Genomic DNA, 22,273 nt, shown 5'->3' with positions numbered 1-22,273 from the left:
CACGAACGAGGTCCATGTCAATATCGGCGGCTGCCTTAATCAAGGATGTCTTGAGTGACTCCAAATTGGGATGAGGCTTCGTGCCGGATGAAGTCGATTTCACGCGCCGCCAGCCAGTCTTGTGTGCTCTTCGCTCTATGAGCTGGCGCCGAATCTTGTTGGAATACCCAGTGCCTGTTATTGAACATGGTATGAGAAACAGGTTCCACAAGGTTCGTCAGGACTGTATTTTGATACACAACTGCATTCGTTTTTACACATTTCTCACAAAAATGTACCTCTGTTAAGCCCCAATAAGAAACTCCCAACCATACCATGAGCGAGGATGGAAAATGACCTCGTTGGACACGCGGAATACGGTTGCTCGCTTCTTCACTACCGTGTGCGTACACCTTATCATTTTGTTTGTTGTAGCTCTCTTCTACGGTAAAAATTTTTTCATCCGAAAAAAGAATTTCCCGATATTTTTTTCCCGCGTACCGGTTCAACAAAGCGCGGCATCTCTTCAGTCTCAGGTCCATTAGACGAGCATTCAAACGATGTCCTGTTTTTCTTCGATATGCCCGAAGCCCTAAGTCTTCATTTAACACCCTTTTCACCGTGGTTCTGCTTAACCCCATCTGAAGGGCCAACAGTTTCTGCTTACGTTTGGGATTTCTTTGAATTCGCGTCTTCACAGCTTTTATCACTGCTGGAGTCCTAACAGACCGAGGGCGACCACTTCTTGACCTGTCATCTACACTAGAGTCTTCATTGTATCGTTTGATGGTACGATAAACGAATCTTTTGGTTATATTCAAATTTTTCAGTATGTTAAAAACTTGAAATGGCGCGTAACCGCAACGATGCAAAGCAATAATTGCAACACGGTCTTCTTTAAGCGTCCACTCCATATTTAAAAATGAGTAAAATTCTAAAAGTATACATTTTTATTTTCATGAACAATTCGAAATTCGAATTCAATAAACTTTTTTGTGGCCAGCATTCTAAAAGAAAAGTTTTTACTGTGTGACAATACTTATGACCTGACTAGTTATATATAAAAATGAATTGCTGTTCGTTAGTCTCGCTAAAACTCGAGAACGGCTGGACCGATTTGGCTAATTTTGGTCTTGAATTATTTGCGGAAGTCCAGAGAAGGTTTAAAAGGTAGATAAATGAATGAAAATGCTCGGAATTAAATAAAAATAACAATTTTGTTTTTCCTTTGAGGTGTCCCACGTCGGACGGATTCCTTTAGTTTGTTTTAAGTTTATTTTATACAAAAGTTTAGGTCTTTTATTTATCAATTGAGGCACTACGAAGTCTGCCGGGTCAGATAGTTTTATAATTATAATAATAATAGCTAGTGGTACCGCAGTAGTCGAAATTCGACTATAATTAAGTTAAATTATAAGTTTGAACATTCTTCTTCTTTTTCCAGTGCCTCTTCAATCCTGAAGGTTGGCCGTTAGCTTCCTATATTCATTTCTATCAGCAGCCAGCCGGAACAGCTGTTCGACGGAGGCAATAGTTTGAAAATTATTAAGATTATATTGTAAAAACTGAAGTTTTATACTTCTTTCTTTACAGAAGATTCACAGATTTCGCTAAGACTACACTATAGACAAATAATATTAAAGATAAACAATATTAACCTATTCTCAATTTGACCACAGACTTTAAACAATAACAAAAGTTTGATAATAAACAAAGAGTATATCTGCACTCCTTCTCTATATCATTACACAGTATAAAACAATGTTGCTGTCTCTGTCCCTATATCCCTATGTATGCTTAAATCTTTAAAACTACTCAACGGATTTTGATGCGGTTTTTTTAATAGATAGAGTGATTGAAGAGGAAGGTTTATATGTATAATAACATCTATTCAATAGTGGAGAAATCAATAATAAATTACAGTTTCCGAAGCGAAGTGAGGGCGGGTCGCTAGTAAATTATAAACTAAAACAAGCATATGTCGGGTTACAACTCAGACATCAGGAATGAAACCGAGGCAACACAGGAATTTATTACTTTTAAATAATCATTTATCGTAGCCCAGTAATTTAAATAGACTATAAAAATTGGGTAGATACCACCACCCCGCCTATTTCTGTCGTGAAGCAGTAATGCGTTTCGGTTTGAAGGGTGGGGCAGCCGTTGTAACTATACTGAGACCTTAGAACTTATATCTCAAGGTAAGTGGCGGCATTTACGTTGTAGATGTCTACGGGCTTCGGTAACCGCTTAACACCAGGTCGAGAACGAGAGCTCGTTCACCCACCTAAAAGCAATAAAAAAGGGCAATTTTTTAAATGGCGAATGGCAATGTAGACGGTCACATAGGGCAGTACTATCTGTCAGAGACAGAGTTCCGTGCAATCACCGCAATAGGGACAGTATTATTTTTTTCATCCTACCTAACCTAGTAGCCTTGAGAGGCAATACCAGCGTAACCGAAAGAGTAGGTGAGCTTTCAGGGCTCAAGCCGGAGTGTTGCTAGCACTGGCCCTAGCAAGAGCAGTGCTTCGCAGAATCTACTACCGGATCAATAATGTCTAAGCTTTTCTCGAATCGTGGCCATAATAAAAACAATTTTTTTACCTTTTTTTAAGCTTAATTTCCAACTTTCAAATGCTTTACGGTTTTCGTGGTCACACACTTCCGTGGTGATTAAGCCGTAAAAGTTATTTTAATTAGAATTACTGTCTTATTAAAAAAATCTCACTTTAATTTTCCTCATCACTTCTCACTGATCTCCGTTATCAATTGTTATCTGAAAGCACAATACTAAGGTTGTTAAGTGTCTCACGGAAGCTGTGAGGCCATTGGCTGTCAAACCCATCACTTTCAGAGCGATATTGTCTTTAACAACAACACAAGCGTTTCTTATATTCGATGACGGTAAACACAGTTAAAGGTTTTATTAAAGCTTTTTGGTCATATCTCCAGAAAAGAGGACTCGATTGAGAGACTAGTGCTTCAAGTCCGGGTGGAAGGCAAGAGATCACGCGGCAAATTACCAATCCGTTGGACATAAGGCATAATAATTAAGGCAACTGGATTCCACCACATGCGCTAAACGCCTGGAAACGCCAGACCTCGATGTGATTCGCCAGGAAGGGAATACTCGAGTACATAAGGGACCTAGCGAATGTTTCTACGTGTACATCGTCAGCACAATCACGACCACTCTGTCAAGAGTCTCTAACTAAAAAGAAACACCATTAATAAATAAATACAAATATATGGTAAAATTCGTAAGTAATGCTTAGAAATAAACTTAGTTTTTTCCCTACCTATGCTGATAGCCTTGAGAGGCTATATCAGCTTCACCCTAGCTAGCTCTGGCCCTGGCAAGAGCAGTGCTTCGCAGAATCTACCACCGGATCGGAAATGCGACCCACTGAGAAGATCCGGCGAGAAACTCAGTGGGCTGTGTCTATCGATTCATTCACTTGTAGAGTCCTTCGATCGCAAGCGACGGGTTCGACGAGAGCGGTGACCGGTGCTTGAGGTACCTAAAAGCACCGTTAGTGGATCGGGAGGAACCGTAATGACCGCAATCTTATTTATGAAGGCCTACTTATTTATTTATTATTATTCGCTGTTTATTTTCTTTTCTTTTTTATATGAACCTATATGTAATTTAAGTTTGACTTAAATGTGTATCTGAATGAATGGATTAAGTATTATTGTCTGAAAAATAAATGAATTATTATTATTATACTATATTTATTTAAAATCTTATTAATTATACTAAATTTTTCTTTAAATAATAAAAATACAAATTTTAAAAAACACTATATAAAAATAGATTGCCGCTGATGGCGGTGTCTACGACACAAGCCACCAGTGGTTAGGACTCCATAGTGAAAAACCTCTTCACAATACGCGCAGTATCGAAGATAGCTGCCTTCTGTGTCAGGCCCCTAACCCAGCTGGATAACGAAATTTCTGTAGGTGTTGATAGAAACTTTTCGCTATCAAACCATGTACCGACATGACTATTGGAACAAATATGGTTGAATCAACATGCCACATGGCGGTAGTCTCGTGGGACAGGTCTAAATATTTTATATTGTCCTTTTCTGCCTTCACGGGGTTCTCGTCATGAGGAATGGTGACATCCAACATTCCTCGACGCGCAGACCGATCTATTATCACAATATCTGGCTTATTGGCAACAATATACCTATCCGTGATAATAGATCGGTCCCGATAGAGCGCGACATGACCATTTTCAAAAACTGATTGTGGTTAGTATTGGTAATAAGGTACTGCAGAAACAATTATTATTTAACACATGTTCCCTTTTTAACACATCTGCATAAGCCCGTCCTGTGCCAAAGAAAAACCTTGAAAACTTTTTGGTTTTAAAAATAGATGTTTCTTAGACAGAATCATTCACCTGTCTGTCGTTCAGTTTTGTATAATATATAATATACTGTTTAAAATTTTTTATTTATTAAGAGACTAGCTGACCCGGCGCAGACTTCGTAGTGCCTCAATGGATAAATAAAAGACCTAAACTTTAGTATATAAAATAAACTTAAAACAAACAAAAGGAATCCGTCCGACGGGGGACACTTTCTCTCTCTCTCTTCGATCGGTTCCTCACTGCTGAGGATCGTGACTCCGTCCGATTTCGTCAACCAACTGTCTCCATCGATCCCGCCCTGCAGCCCGGTGGAGTGCGTCGCTGATAGGTATCCCCAGTTCCTCCGCTATTTGGTCCGACCATCGTTTGGGACCTCTACCCCTAGGCCTTTTTCCCTCTATTTTACCGGTCACCACAAGGCGTTCCAAATTGCTGGTATCCCTACGTGCAACATGACCAATAAAACGGGGGACACATCAAAGGGAAAACAAAAATGTTATTTTTATTTAATACCGAGCATTTTCATATTTATCTACCTTTTAAACCTTCCCTGGACTTCCACTAATAATTCAAGACCAAAATTAGCCAAATCGGTCCAGCCGTTCTCGAGTTTTAGCGAGACTAACGGACAGCAATTCATTTTTATATATACCTAGTCAGGTCATAAGTATTGTCACACAGTAAAAACTTTTCTTTTAGAATGCTGGCCACAAAAAAGTTTATTGAATTCGAATTTCGAATTGTTCATGAAAATAAAAATGTATACTTTTAGAATTTTACTCATTTTTAAATATGTAGTGGACGCTTAAAGAAGACCGTGTTGCAGTTATTGCGTTGCATCGTTGCGGTTACGCGCCAATTCAAATTTTTAACATACTGAAAAATTTTAATATAACCAAAAGATTCGTTTATCGTACCATCAAACGATACAATGAAGACTCTAGTGTAGATGACAGGTCAAGAAGTGGTCGCCCTCGGTCTGTTAGGACTCCAGCAGTGATAAAAGCTGTGAAGGCGCGAATTCAAAGAAATCCCAAACATAAGCAGAAACTGTTGGCCCTTCAGATGGGGTTAAGCAGAACCACGGTGAAAAGGGTGTTAAATGAAGACTTAGGGCTTCGGGAATATCGAAGAAAAACAGGACATCGTTTGAATGCTCGTCTAATGGACCTGAGACTGAAGAGATGCCGCGCTTTGTTGAAGCGGTACGCGGGAAAAAAATATCGGGAAATTCTTTTTTCGGATGAAAAAATTTTTACCGTAGAAGAGAGCTACAACAAACAAAATTATAAGGTGTACGCACACAGTAGTGAAGAAGCGAGCAACCGATTTCCGCGTGTCCAACGAGGTCATTTTCCATCCTCGCTCATGGTATGGTTGGGAGTTTCTTATTGGGGCTTAACAGAGGTACATTTTTGTGAGAAAGGTGTAAAAACGAATGTAGTTGTGTATCAAAATACAGTCCTGACGAACCTTGTGGAACCTGTTTCTCATACCATGTTCAATAACAGGCACTGGGTATTCCAACAAGATTCGGCGCCAGCTCATAGAGCGAAGAGCACACAAGACTGGCTGGCGGCGCGTGAAATCGACTTCATCCGGCACGAAGACTGGCCCTCCTCCACTCCAGATTTGAATCCGTTAGATTACAAGATATGGCAACACTTGGAGGAAAAGGCGTGCTCAAAGCCTCATCCCAATTTGGAGTCACTCAAGACATCCTTGATTAAGGCAGCCACCGATATTGACAAGGACCTCGTTCGTGCTGCGATAGACGACTGGCCGCGCAGATTGAAGGCCTGTATTCAAAATCACGGAGGTCATTTTGAATAAACTTTAGTGTCATAAGAATCTATGTTTTGTTAAGTTCATTTTGGTATATGAATGGTTACATAATGAATAAACTTGTTTCAATTATTTTACATTAAACATGTGACAGAATTTATGACCTGACTAGGTATAGATAGATTAAGGGCTTTAAATGTTGTTTTCTTATTATATTACAGAAAACACAATTAAGTCTTTTTTTTATTGCTTAGATGGGTGGACGAGCTCACGGCCGCTTACCGGGCCCATGGATACCTACAACGTAAATGCTGCCGCCCACCTTGAGATATGAGTTGTAAGGTCTCAGTATACATGGTTACAACGGCTGTCCCACCCTTCAAACCGGAACGAACTGCTTTACGGCAGAAATAGGCGGGGTGATGGTTCCTACGCATGCGGACTCACAAGACGTCCTACCCCCAGTAAATACGCAAATTATATTTTTGCGGGTTTGATTTTTGTTACACGATGTTATTCCTCCATCGTGGAAGTCATTCGTGAACATTTGTTAAGTACGAATTTCATTAGAAAAATTGGTACCGACCGTTGTTGGTTGGATTCGAACACCGGTGGATCGGAAGATACGAATGCACCGGACGTCTTATCTTTTAGGCCACGACGACATCGCCTTCGACTTCGTCTTTTATTATTTATTCATTGTGGAGTTTTCCATATCATTATCTTTATATCTATGTGATGGGATCTTGGAACGTCATTTTCACCGACTTCAAGACTGACTTGAAAATATTAATACGTTTCGTTTTTTTTTCTTACCTATTCTAGTAACCTCCAGGAGTTATAGTAGATTCACAGAGGGAGTAGGTGATTTACGGGGCTCAAACATGACGACGTTGCTAATATTAGCCCTAGCAAGAACGGTGCTTCGCAGAATCTATCACCGGATCGGAAACGCGACCCGCTGAGAAGATCCGGCGAGAAACTCAGTGGGCTGTGTTTGTGGGTTAATTTACTCGCCGAGCCCTTCGTCTCAAGCGACGGATTCGACATGAACGATGACCGGTGCTTGCGGTACCTAAAAGCACCGTTAATGGATCGGGAGAATCCGTAATGACGTGTTTAGGGCGACGTCGACTGTTTATCATTCTGTTCGCAAGATCAGGAACATAGTTACAGGCGGCCACGACGAGAGGGTTTCCGTGTCGTGCCACTTTCTCGAAATGATACGTTATTGGTGGTAGGACCTCTTGTGAGTCCGCACCACCCTACCTATTTCTGCCGTGAAGCAGTAATGCATTTCGGTTTGAAGAGTGGCGCAGCCGTTGTAACTATACTGAGGTGGATGGCGCATTTACGTTGTTAGATGTCTATGGGCTCCAGTAACCACTTAACACCAGGTGGGCTGTGAGCTCGTCCACCCATCTATGCAATAAAAAAATTAATCACGAACCGATTATAGTTAACAATAATTTTATTATCATGACCATCAGAATAAATTTTTTTTTTAATCTAATACAGAACTGTATTTGTTATTTTATCACTCTAAACGGATAATGTAGGTTAGTACCCCGGATCTAATTAGGTAATTAACAGAGCCCGTAGTCATGATTTAGTGAATGCCACCAACCCTACAAAACGGAGGTCACAGTTCCAATTTTATAGTAACAACGTATTATTTGGACATATTTTTTTTTTATAATGAGGTATTATGTGGTTGAATGAGGTTTTCTTATTTTTATTATATATTCCCTCATCGTTCACAGCACTACATACCTCTTTCACTCATTTACCACATCCTTACACACTTACAATAAGTTAGTTTTTTTTTCTACACTAGAAATTCCCTAGAAATCTTATATATGGCAAAACAATGTTTGCCGGGTCAGCTAGTATTATATAATATTATTACTTTTAATACCAGATATCCTGCGCGTAGATCACATTGCACTAATCTTTTTGCACTTGAAGTTCACAAAAATAACATCTAATACTTTAATCCCATTGTTAGAATGGCACGACAATATAATGAGTTGGCAAGTGGCTACACTGATCTTGATATCATTGAGAATATTTTTTATAAATAGTGTAAATTAGTTAACATAATATTCTCAAATAATTAATTTTGTCCAGTTAATGATACCTTAGATTTTAATCAGATAATAACTGTGTGTGTGTGTGTGTGTGTGTGTGTGTGTGTGTGTGTTTGTGTGTGTGTGTGCGTGTGTGTGCGTGTGTGTGTGTGTGTGTGTGCGTGTGTGTGTGTGTGTGTGTGTGTGTGTGTGTGTGTGTGTGTGTGTGTATACATGGTATTTAGGCATATGTTCAGTTGTTAAATTTTTTCCTGTTTTGAATAATCCAGATTGTTACGTTAAACATTTAAACTTATAATTTCTATGATTGTTATTTGTTTTGTGCATCATTAAAAGGAAAAAGAAGTAGTCACCGGAGCTAATACACATCTACGACGTAAATTCCGGCACCCATCTTGACATATAAGCAATACCGTCTTTACCATAAGGGCACACGGGGCCCGTGCCCAGGGCCCCCTTTCTCAGGGGGCCCCGAAAGACCGACAATTTCTCTCACACAAAACATTTTTTCGGGCATATTACACTTTTTTCACAAATCAGTAATCAGAAGGTATTTACAAGGCATATACTATGCCTATAATAGAAGATTTTGCTCAACAGAAATCCCTAAAGAAACCGTTATCGAAATCGTAACCAAAAAACCAGCAGCATTCTAATATCATTAATGACATTATATCATACTGTATTTGATTACCCATAATAAATGGTCTTACTCAGTAAAAAAATGTTATTATAATTCGCTTTTTTAACTTTCCAAAAGGGCCTCAAATTCTTGTGTGCCCAAGGACCCCATCCTAGTTTAAGACGTCCCTGGATATAAGTTCTAAGGACTCAGTATACTATTACAATAGCTACCCCACCCTTCAAACCGAAACGCATTACTGCTTCACAACCTGCGGGTAGGTACAACCCGTGGTGGTACCTACCCGCGCGGACTCACAAGAGGTCCTACCACTAGTAAAGCAGTACCGTAGAGAAACTCGTTTTGAAATGTACCTAATCACCCTATATAAACGGCCAGTATTTTTTCCGCAGATATTGTCATATTATTTTGAAATATTTCCGTTACAGCGATATGAGTACTTATATCCTTTATTTTAAAATTAAACTAGTGAGTGATCCCGCAGTAGTCGAAATTCGACTATAATTAATTGAAATTGTAAACTTGTACACTATTATGATTCTATTTTCAAAGACTATTTCATAAATCACAAATTTCGCCAAGACTACACTATAGAAAAATATTAATAAAGACAAACAATATTTAATCTATTCTCAATTTGGCCACTGACGTCAAAACAAAAGTTTGACAATAAATAAATAGTATGCATGCGTGTGTGCGTCAAATACATGGTAGTGTGTATAATGTTTTTTTTATTGATTTAATGTATTTTTTAGGCAAAATTAAAAAAAAAAAATTAAAAATATTAACTTTCTGCACTCCTTCCCTATATTCTCTATAAGTGTGGGAAATTTCATATTCCTCCGTCCGCGCAATTTTCGTAAAAAGTTTTTCTTTCACGTTTTAAATATTTTAAAATGAAATGATTGAGTTGGAATTATAAATACTAAGCGTATTGAATAGAACGTTTACTGTGAGACATCCAACTCTCAAGTATGGAACTTAGTGCACACACACACACACACACACACAAACATAAATAAATTGAAACCAGTGGCTGTTTTATACATACAGAAAAGACTAGGGCTTGCCCTAACGAGTTTTAGTTCTGTGCCGCCGATTCGTGTATACCGTTTTACGAGAATCAGGGTTGTCCCTCTTTTCTTTCAAGATCCGAATACCAAATTATTGGTACAACTATCCCATCCCTCCTATAACGCGGTAGATACGTGCCTACAAAGTCCCGTGTTGTGCGAAATCGTGTTATATGCGACTAGAAGCCAGTACAAAAAGGACGAATAACATTTCTGAATGAAACATCTCAACTGTGCATGTATGTATTTTTTTAGCTATTGTACATTAAAAATAAGCATTAAAATTTCTGTTATTCCTATATATTGGGTGTTCATAGTGCATAATGTGACTTTGTAAATGATTTTAAAACAAAAATCCCGTTATCGTGTTGTAGAAATACCGCATGTTGTAACAGGGTTTTGGGGATTTTTTTCTTTTCGTGTTAGGGTGGAACCGTATTGTAAAATACCGTGTTACCTTCATGAATACTAAAAATAACAAATAAAAAACCGACTTCAACATAATAAAAATAAGAATATAATCAGTGTAGCCGAAGTCAATTAAAAAATCATTAATAAGCTATCTCAAAGACTACTTAGTCGGATCACGATAAAATGGGAACACATTAGAAACACCAGCTTTTAAATAAAAATCATCAAAATCGGAGCACCTAAAAAAAAGGTCTGAGCTAACACAAATAAAAAAAAATACAGTCGAATTGAGAACATTCTAATATTTTTTTTAAATCATTCAAAACGATACAAGATTCTTGTTTTATTTTATTGTTAAATCTAATATCGGCAATATTAGAAGGGTTCTAGTAACTTCTAAGTTCGTCATCAGACCAGACGGTAGTTCGGATGTCGTCGTGGCCTAAAGGATAAGCCGGTACACTTGTATCGAGCGACGTGACTGTGCCGATTCTCGCGGACCACGACGGGGCAACGCAAAGCCGTCTGGTCATTGTGTCTTGTCGGATCCTTCGGATTCACTCCCGGTGCTTTTAGACCTCTCAAGCACAGGTCACCGTCCTCATTAAACTTGTCGATTACGACGAACTAACCCATAGACATAGACCACTGAGTTTCTCGCCGGATCTTCTCAATGGGTCGCGATTCCGATCCGGCGGTAGATTCTGCGAAGCAATGCTCTTGCTAGGGCTAGTGTTAGCAAATTCTCTCAGGTTGAGCCCGTGAGCTCACACCTACGTGTTCGGGCGTAGCTGGATTAGCCTCTTAGGTTACCAGCGAATACGTGGGGAAATAAAAGTGCCGATATTCGAATCCCGGAGGCAATTTTTTATAGAAATATGTACTTAATTAATGTTCAGGAATGCCTTCCAATGTGAAGGAACAATGTCGTGTAATAAAAATCGTGCCACAAAAATGAAAAAAATCACCAAAATTACTGGTGGTAGGGTTTTTTGTAAGTACATGCGGGTAGTTACCACTAGCCTGTCTATCTCTATAGTGAAACAGTTATGCGTTTCAGTTTTAAGGGTGTGACCGCCGTTGTACTGAAAAACTTAAGCCCCATGACTCAATATGAGTGGCGACCTTTGCGTTGTAGATGTCTATGGGCTCATGTAACCACTAAACACCATGAGCTTTGCACTGACCTGCGCAACGGTACCTCATTTTTTATTTCTCTTAAAATACAATATGTTTAACCACAAAAAATTACACCCCGTTTTTAGTAAAACTTTTAGTCACAGTCTAATAAAATAAACCAACAGATCAGACTCTAATACTCAATAATTGACCAGAAATAACCTCATCATGCATTGTGATTGATAAACTTAAATTCATTCAGTGATTTTTGAGAATGATTTTTGACATATTCTTCTTCAAGCGAGGCTTGCGGAGAGTGCTCAAAGATTTGGCTGTGTCTACCATTGCTGTTGTCCATGAGCGATTGTCGTTTGTTGAGTTGAGTTACAACAGAATTGTTATCACAACAGAGGCCGTAAATATAATAAACATACCTTCAACATAAGACATTTAGATTTTTAATTTTTTACAATATAAATATTTTTTTTCTATTTGCAACTCATATTATTATGCAGAATTCAATGACGAATAAAATACTATATGAAGCCAGCATATAAATTTACATTCTAAGTTACATTCAGTCATTTATTAAGTATCCTAGAATATCCAACAATGATTTTCTTGAACTTATTATAGTGTTTATCTTAAAGATGAAGCTAGTATATATTCAGTCATCAATAAAATCTATTTAATAATAATTGTAATAGAATATGTTCAATTGTGTTTGTAAATTACTGAATAAATAAAATTGTCATGACATTCAAGGTTCAAATATCTTTTAATTACAAGATGATGTAATTAATTATCTATGATTAAGGTAAGTTCCAAGTCACTGGCTGTTCTTAAGCTTCATAAGGTTCCTGACCTAATAGAAAACTGCTCTATAATTCGCCTCCACCTCCTTCAATATACATTTAATAAGTATAATAATATGGAATACTTAAAAACTACGTACTAAGAATTTTTGGAGTGAAAACCGAATTAAATCCCTGTTTTGACTGACCAAGTGAGACCATAGATATTATACAAGATTATTTAAGTTTGACTAACAATAATAACACACTTTTTATTGAAGTATATTGACTCAATAGGCCTTTTTAGTTTCTGTCAACTATTTAATTAATGTAAGTTATTTAATTTTAAGTTCACTATTCGATCAAATCTTGTGTCGAGTGGGAACTTTTTTAATTTCATTGCCAAACATCTTTAACATAGTATGTTGGATGTATTGTAGGGTTTTCCAAATAAAGAACACTTAGCTAATTTTCTAGAATAACTTTAGAATACTAGAATTATTGTCACTTAATTTGAAACACTTGAATTATGTATTTGTTAGTTGTAGATGGCTTACCCTACAAACCAGAATACAGTAACTATAAAAAGTAATAAACTTTTCATAACTTTTAAAATTGATGAAAAAAAGAACTCAGAAAGCTTTTAATCAGATAGAACATATTAAAATAAAACTCAACTATGTCTTTAAATAAATAAAAATTTAAAAGTTTTTTGATTTGATTAGAAATTTATCTACTTTTCTACTTTTTTTTTCAGTGAAGATTATATTTGATTTTGTCATGAATTTTCAGTTATTTTTTTAACATTAAAATAACAGGACTATAACTAAAATACTAGAAGGTATTATTACTGATATAATATTATTGATAAGCTAATCCATATAAATAAGGTTTAACATAGAAAACATGTTATGTCAGGATAACTATAGCATTTCATATTTTAAAAAGTTAAGTTGATAATTTTCAAATGCTTGTAACAAGTACTAAAAGTAGTTTAGAGGCAAAGGTCTTTGAACTCATTTTACATTTAGAATATATTTTTTTAATTAGTGTCGTGAGTTATCTGTGCTTGTACCCAGTTCAAAATGAACGAATATTGTAACAGAATGTCATAAATGAAACCCCAGCTGATAGTGAAAAGGTCTATGACCCCTAGTTCCAATTTCAAATGATCTATAGGCATGGGAATGTTTTATTTTATGGATCATTTAAATCGATCCTGATCTAGAAGATATGTATTTTAAATTTTTAAATCTATTAATAGGTTAGGGTCGCGAACTAATAAAATGTTATGATTTCAGGTTTGAAACGGTATTTCTAGCGCTCGGTAATTGTGCTCTTGCAGTTAAAGTGCACTATATTTTTTGTAGTGTGCAGCCCTCGGAGGTCACTCTAGAATGGTCTAATACTTACACGATTGACCGATCACGGCAGGCGGCAGTACTTGTTTATTGTCCCCGCCTGGTCTGAATTTACTTCAGCATCCGTTACAGCACAAAAACAACACAAACGTACACTTTCACGTTAGGAATGCACCAGTCACTATCAACACAAACAAACATTTCGATTGTATGACTGGAGTCAACGATCGCATATTACATGTTCCACACCACTAACCCATATTTGGTCACTTTATTACTGTGTAATCAACAGAATTATTACCAATTTACGGCACCGCGCTCGACGTCCGTTCGCTGCTGAGAAAATACAAAGTAAAATATTTTTCGAAAGCGCATAGACTCGACGCGAACCTTTCGAAAATGTACAAATTACGGTAGCGCGCTAAATAGGAAAATCGATAAGGCCGTCGGTACGCTGCCGATTCGAAACTAGAATAATAATTTATCAAAAAATGTAATAAAAACGACATTATTTTCATATGACGGCCCCGAGCCCCGAGCTGTCAGAATTTTCTACGTTCAGCGCGACCGATTCGTGTCGTGGCCCGTTGAAGCGTTTCACTCCGAGCGGTCCCTTCATTTAGAATCGGTCGGTTTGGCTCGATTGCCGAGCGAAACCCGACCGTATCGACTTTGCCACTTAAGACTTTCGTATTTGGCGCTAATTGCGAAAAATACGAAACGGATACGAATTTGTTTGTAAAACTTACGACAACCGGTAATCAGTCGATCGGAAAATTCCAAATAATAAACGAGGAGCGGGCGCGCGGTGTCCACTGAATGAAACGCGAGACACTGTTTTCGAAACGGCAGTGCCTCGACGTCATTTTTGGCGTATTTTGAGTTGGAAACGGGAAAACTCGAAAGCGCTCGGTCGTGAGAACGAGACAGTAATGCAACGCGTACAAGCAGAGTTGAACTCTATGCCGGTCCTGTACTATATATATTTTAAACATATTCGCATAGTAGGTCGCTAAAGTAAGTGAAGCCATACTATTTTAAAGTTTTTACTATTATATGTATAGAGAACGGCTGTTTTTCTATGTAAAGACATGTTGTGTGCGTTACTTCCCGTATGTGTATTTTACGTGCATACGTTTCTCCCTATGTGTGTGTTTGTACACATAAAAAATGTGTTGTTAGTAAGAATCAATATAATGTATAAAATTCATTTTTATATTTCCCATACGAGTCACGCCGTTCCTTGCCGCGGCCATATTGGATTAGTGCCTATACACATTTTTTTAATGTTAAAACCTAAGTAGGTAGGTACCTTTATTGGAATTGTATGTGTTGTTACAATTTTAAATAACAATAGTTTGAAGTCGGTTGTGGATTTATTGCAAACTTAAGGTTCACTATCTTGCCTATTTGCACAATGCATTACGGTTTGAAGGAATATGGCAGCTGATATTGCATAATAATTTGGCATATTCTTAGCGCGGGGCGCGGATAGCGACTTTCATGTTGTGGTCAGTAGGCTCAGGTAACTTGTTAAAACCAATTTGGCGAAGAGTTCATGTATTTTATATGTTTACAGCAAAAAAAAAAACAATTAAATACATACTTACGTAAAAATTGATCTATATTTTTCTATGTAGGCGTTCCGAGCATTTCCTGTTCAAGTTAATTCATTTTTAATTAATATTTGGTCATGAATCTACCTACTGATGTTATATACATTGCATTCATGATTACAATACGGAAGTAGGTATTTGTAATGTTTCAACATAGGTAACCGCTATTTTATTTTATTTTTTACTATCCTAAAGACGAATCGGTTATACCTACCAGCAGTGCGACTGATATTTTACCTAGTCCTATGAAGCATCTATCTATTAGTTAACAAAAACCACAGGATATTATCATACAAAAACTTTGAACAACATTCAAAATTCATATATATCCGTGGACGAAATTGAAATAAAAAAAGATATGTCCTTGATTCAATCATTCAAAATTGTTTCACGGCTTCCATTTTGAATTTGGGAAATTGTTTTAAAAATCATTGTAGACTATTACGTCAGTAGCGCGTGTACTATTGCTCTGTGTCATTAGTATCAATTGAGTGACCCGATTCAATCTATCACCACACGTCTCGGACACATGGTCACGAAGTTTTTTAAGGTTTTCTGGACTGAATGAATATCAGGCGTAATAATGCACTCAGAGCATTGCAGAGCTTAAAAATTAAGATACTTAAAGTACCTACCAACTAAAACGTTTAAATTCAATTTGGATTCCATCGTCTTCATCTGTCATAAAAAAATTCAAAGGCCATAACAGTTTTTTTTTTAAATTAGTATACTTACTTACGTCTCCTCTGAAATCGGCCAATAACGCTCAGAGACAACATGACGTAAATGCCATCAGTCATCACCCACCTTGAGACAAGCAAGTTTTCAATTGACGGCTTTCTTCATCAACTCGTGCATAACTTGACATGAATTAAAGCAAGTTTATACAATGATTCAGCTATGCCTTGATTCAAATTTTAATTTCGATTTAAAAAAATAATACCACAATCCAAGCAAAAGAAAAAAGGTTTCCTATTTGATCGACAGCTTTCATCCTTTTTCTTCAACTAGTGAACAGAGAGCTCGATATTTTGTCGCATCTCATTTTTAAAACCATTACAATGACATATTTCCTATGTATCCAAGTTGGCGGCATGCAAATCCACGTTTTTCGTTGCCCATAGGCTGTGTGTAATATTTTCTTCAGACTACGAAGACGTAATAATTAAACTAAAAAAATATATTAATGTTTTTTTTAAATATAATGAATAGGTAATGACATTAAAAACGCAATATTAATCCGTAAAGGTGAATTTAATTGGCCCGAGCGTATTATCTATGTCGCTTGTAAATATTTTATGTTCACAAGAAACAGTAAAAAGATTATGTTAAAATTCCAATACAATCTACGTGTTGATGTAAAAGGTCGCTATTTTTTGTCGTTGTAAATAATCAACACGTAAGTTATTTATAAATAAAAAACGGATTTTAATGTTGAAACGATAGTTTGACAAACGTGTACCTACTTAAACTAGGTTGGCCGCCATTTTGGTCTGCATTTCTAATGCCACGCCTTTTCCTGTGACATTCAGACATTCTAGACGTAATAATAACATTGTTTGTTCGATTTTTACGTGTATTAGTTTTTTTTTTGTTTTTCATTTTCATTTTTAAATATGGCATTTCCGTTTTTTAATTAAGCCTTTGACTGCCGTGTAGGTCACCGGTGACCTACGCGGCGCACTGGAGTAATTATGTCGTTTTTCTCTTCTTGATCTTCTTACTAAGGCGACGGAAATTCTGGTTGACTCTGCGAACGACGAATCCGTAGATACTGAGAATAAATCTTATTTCTAAGAAACCTAAGAAACATACCTACTTTAACAAAAAAAGGATGGTGAAGCTAGACAACGCCTGGGCGGCCTAACTTCACCACCTAACCGTACTGAACACGGCAAAAGAGTTCGACGTGCTACCTAACCTAAACATCAGCCCGCTGAGTTTCTCGCGGGATCTTCTAAGTTTGTCGCGATTCCGATCCGGTAGTAGATTCATTCGCGAAGCAGTTACTCTTGAGTTGTTAGGTCTCCTTTGGAGGCGCTCGGGTAACTGTTAGCAAATCCCACCTCTCCTGGCGGAGCCCTTGCTCTCCAACCTGTCCTGGTGAAACTGGAAAGGTTTCCGGGCCACCAGCAATCTTTCAAACATAAAAAAAAGATCACACTCGTCGTCGCAGATATGAAGGCTCTACAAATTCGCTGCTTTTGGGGTCTCATTTAAAACACGACGCTGTTAATAACCTACTTCAAAACAAGCGGGTTCTCGTTTCGATTGGTTGTTTGTTATGCGTCTCACCTCAGAACCGATTTTGATGTTACTTTTGTATTTAGTCAAAAACTAGTGCTTCTCGTGTGGCGCGATGATTGCCTTTCCAGAGATCTTTTTTGCTACGCACTATCCGGCATTAGAATGAGCTCCCCTTAATTCCCGATCCTGCGAACAGAATGGAAAGCATCCCGATCCACTAACGGTGCTTTTAGGTACTGCAAGCACCGGTCATCGTTCTCGTCGAACCCGTCGCTTGCGACGAAGGGCTCGACGAGCGAATTAACCTATAGACACAGCCCATTAAGTTTCTCGCCGGATCTCCCCAGTGGGTCGCGTTTCCGATCCGGTGGTAGATTCTGCGAAGCACGGCTCTTCTTAGGGTTCGTGTTAGCAACGTCGTCAGGTTTGATCCCTGTGAGCTCACCTACTAGTTAAATTTACGCTGAACTAGCCCCTCAAGGCTATCAGCATAGGTAGGAAAAAAAAAGAGCTCCCCTCCACGGTGTTTCCAGAGCGCTATGACGTGTCCTTTTTCAAACGAGGCTTGTGGAGAGTACTTAACGGTAAGCAACGGCTTGACTTTGCCTCTGGCATTGCTGACGTCCATGGGCGACGGTAACTACTCAGCAAATTACAAGTTCCCCTCAATAGTTTTTGGGTTATTCTCAATAGTGCATATTTAATTGACTCCAGGCTACACTGATGATAGTCAATTTTTTTTTCAAACTCCGTTTGGTGCCTTTTTTGCTTAAATTACATCATGGAAGTCGTTCCTAAGCATGCGTACGGTGCATAATGATTAGACCACAACAGTACTTAGATATCAAGACGGGCGTCTTACTCATAAGGTGACGGACCCTTTTGAGTGTTCGATGAAATATTAAGGCTCAATTTGAAATATGAACAGTCGTAATGAATTAATTGGTATACGTTGCGTAGTTTTGAGGAAAATAAAAATAAAATGTTCACACACACATACAGACAACACACACCGCACACACATTGAACTAGCACGGGTCGGATTTCGCAAAGTAATCATTTTCGTATATGAATGAACTTGCAAGGTTAATATTTAACAAATACATAAACATAAATAGTACAGTTTTTTTCCTACCTATGCTGATAGCCTTGAGAGGCTATTTTAGCTTCGCCCCAACATGTAGGTGAGCTCACGGGGCTCAAACAGGAGTGGTGCTAACACAGCTTTCTAGAAAATATCATAAGCGAGATTCAGGCATCCGTCAAATAACTTATGTTCTATGACGACTACCGTCACAACTACATCGATGATGTTCTTCTTTTTATTTTGTCAAAGTCGGTAGTTCTTTTTTTTTTTAGGGCTCTGCGAGTAACTTAACCCATAGACACAGCCCACTGAGTAAGTATGTCACCGGATCTTTTCAATGCGTCGCGATTCCGATCCGGTGGTAGATTCTGCGAAGCAGTGCCCTAGCTAGGGCTAGTGTTATCAACAATACCGTCTTTACCATAAGGGCACACGGGGCCCATGCCCAGGGCCCCCATTCTTAGGGGGCCCCGAAAGACCGACAATTTCTCTCACACATAAATGTGTGAGAGAGATTCTCAAAACATTTTTGTCGACCACATTACACTTTTTTCACAAATCAGTAGTTAGAAGGTATTTAGAAGGCATATACTATGCCTATAATAGAAGATTTTGCTCAACAGAAATCCCGAAAGAAACCGTTATCGAAATCGTAACCAAAAAACCAGCAGCATTCTAATATCATTAATGACATTATATCATACTGTATTTGATTACGTATAATAAATGGTCATACTCAGTAAAAAAATGTTATTATAATTGGTTTTTTTTACTTTCCAAAAGGGCCTCAATTTCTTGTGTGCCCAAGGGCCCCATCCTAGCTTAAGACGTCCCTGGTTATCAATATCCTCAGGTTAGAGCACCGTGAGCTCACCTACTCTCTTGGTTACGCTGCCATAACCCTCTAGGCTACCAGCACAGGTAGGAAAAAACAATGCACTGTCAAAGATGACTCAAAAACTCAAATTTTGATTAAATTGGACCAAATAAGAATAACCAGATTTCAATTAAAAATTATCAAAATCGGTTCACCGAGAAAAAAGGTCTAAGGTAGGACACACATTAAAAAAAATACAATCGAATTAAGGACCTCCCTATTTTGGAGTCGCCTAAAGAATACGTCAACGATAAAAAAAAATCTTATGTATCAGTTTTCCATTTTCCTACATTTTAAATTAATTCAATACAATTTATTTATATAAAAAATAAATAAAACAAGTACAATTGTAATGAATTTAAATTTATTTCTGTACCAATGTAGTATACGGGCTGTTCTTTGGACAACCCTGACTTAAGGCTGGCGGTAGGACGTCTTGTGAGTCCGCACGGGTAGGTACCACCACCTTGGCTATTTCTGCCGTGAACCAATAATGCGTTTCGATTTAAGGCCGGGGCAGCTGTTGAACTGTATAGAAAATTAGACTTAGAACTCATGTCTCAAAACAGGTGGTGGGCTTACGCTGTTGATGTCAATGGGCCCCACTAAACAGTCAGCACTAGGTGGACTGTGAGCTCATCCCCATCTAAGCAATAAACCATCAACGATACGAACGAATGAAACAGACAATGGCGTCAAGTCAAATCTGGCTTTTAATATGTAGGTAAATAACACATATACACGCCAAGCTGTGTACTTGGGACCCTCTGTTATGAGAAGCTGGCGTGATATTACTTCGCTTTGTATATTAACATGAAGACATCGAACTCGAGAATCTTCATATACAAACTGTAATGCAATACGAATGAATGCTACGGAATTTTCCCACCTTTCTCTTTAGAACCGTTCTTGTTTCTTGTCAAAATAACTTTATTACTCGCAACGTTGAAGTTGATTCTCTTCTGAATCGATATATCTTTTGTATCGATCGTGAAATTGTGTTAACGTCACTATTCGAATTCACTGCTAAAATTGACATTTAGGGCATTTCGGCGGGAACGCCTTCCATGAAGCAAAGTTGTTTTTTTTTGTTTGTTTGTTTCAGGTTTAAAAATGTGATTATAGTGGCTTGTTAATCATTTAGCATTTGTATACGTGCACGAGTGGAAAAAAATGAAACGAAATCGCTTGACGTGGCTTCAAGGATACCGCCGAAAAGTCAACTGAAGTCTTCGAAAATTTCTACCGGCTTACTGAGATCTTATTTCGTTTCATTAAAAATGAGATCATGTCAATGGATTAAAATTCCAAATTCATAAATCAATTTCCTTATTTACGACCCAATTTCATTTAAAATAATTTTTTTTCTTTAATTTTTTTATTTTTATTTTATGATCTTGTAACTAAAACCTTTAGGTCAATTATTATTGTAATTTTAATGAAAACTTTTTTATATGAAAAACGATATTATGAAATGAAATGAAGTTGATTAATATGAAACATGGCATGAAATGAAATAAAAACAAAATGAAATGACATGAGATGAGATGATATGGGATGAAATATAATCTCAGTAAAATGGTGGTCATTTACTGAGACTTTTCAATTGACTTTTTGGTAGATCCCGAGAAGTTACGTTCAGTGGCTTTGTTTCATTTTCCCACATTTGTGCACTTTCACAGATACTAAGCAGTTAATAAACCATCGTTATTACACATTTAAACCTGAAGAAACACTAAATAGACAAAATAAAACAAATCATACAACTTCACTCCTCGCGTTCCCGCCAAAAAGTCGCTTTTTTAAATAAACTCTATAATACTATACACTATATCTACAATGGTATCGTAAAGAGCCAATAACAATGAAAAAAAATTGTCTTAATTTATATTACAGGTTTATTAATATAATAAATAATATACATGTTTTTTATTAACCAATGTGTATTGTGTGCTTGAATAAAAGAAAGTTAATTGACAGATTATATTTTTCATTTGACTGTGATTGGTAAAGATATTAGACCAAACATCTTCATTCAAAACAGTACCTTGTGAAATTCGCTAAAAGTGTTGGAATTGTGGCTGTATGGTTCCTATACAGTAATTATAAATTGCCACAAAGAAAATTGACTTGACAGCTTGTACAATTATGTGTAACTATTAATAAATGCATGAAATTTACAAATTCCGTTTTGAATGGCGTTAAAAATGATGGGCTATTAAGTGTTTATTAATATATTTGCACCTCAGCACAATAGTTTGGGAGAACATGATCGCTGGCAAAGGGTGTTTGGGTTCTCTAAGCTTCCTTGACTCGACGACTGACCTCCACTCAACAATCGATTTCAAGTTAAAGTAATATTTTTTTGTTTTTTTTTTGTACTAATTTTGTGGTATTTAATGCTTTAAATGCTTTAAATAATAATAATCAGTTGGAAAATAATAAAGTGGTAATAATATACGCAAGATTAAGCAGTAAATCTAAGTGTAATTGATATCGGACAACTAGACTACTAGACGCACAAATAGACATGGCGGTGGCACCTACCCGTGCGGACTCACAAGACGCCCTACCACCAGTACGTACAGCCAGTGTTCATCGATTTATAAGACGTTATCAGACGTCAAAAACTATTTACTAGCTCAAAGATAATAAATAATTACCTAAATATTTCATCGTATTCGGACGTATAAAAGCAAAAAAAAACTGCAACCTCAAATCAACATTAGCATTATCAACCGTTGCATTTGTAAATATTAAAAACACAAAAAAAAAACAACTGCATTCCATTAAAATACCTACAATAA

At 37.2% G+C, this 22,273-nt stretch overlaps 1 protein-coding gene and 1 long non-coding RNA gene across 3 annotated transcripts in view; one reads left to right on the top strand and one right to left on the bottom strand.

The window, feature by feature from the left end:
- Positions 1–14,331, bottom strand: part of LOC114247089 (uncharacterized) — a 109,277-nt gene extending 94,946 nt beyond the window's left edge. Inside the window, exon 1 of one of the 2 annotated variants that reach the window (XM_028179929.2) lies at positions 13,692–14,331. The gene's annotated coding sequence lies outside the window, so the exon portion shown is untranslated. The remainder of the gene's footprint in view (positions 1–13,691) is intronic. The other variant, XM_028179925.2, reaches the window with a different exon arrangement.
- A 190-nt stretch (positions 14,332–14,521) lies between these two features.
- LOC149500029 (uncharacterized) lies at positions 14,522–20,771 on the top strand. The gene is made up of 2 exons (XR_016325313.1): positions 14,522–14,656; positions 20,572–20,771. It is a non-coding gene; the product is annotated as an uncharacterized LOC149500029 (long non-coding RNA).
- Positions 20,772–22,273: the final 1,502 nt, after the last annotated feature.

Source organism: Bombyx mandarina, chromosome 24 (genome assembly GCF_030267445.1).
Source record: "Bombyx mandarina strain Sakado chromosome 24, ASM3026744v2".
Classification (NCBI taxonomy): domain Eukaryota; kingdom Metazoa; phylum Arthropoda; class Insecta; order Lepidoptera; family Bombycidae; genus Bombyx; species Bombyx mandarina.
The sequence above is the reverse complement of the archived record's forward strand: the minus strand, read 5'-3'. Positions and strand labels throughout refer to the sequence as shown.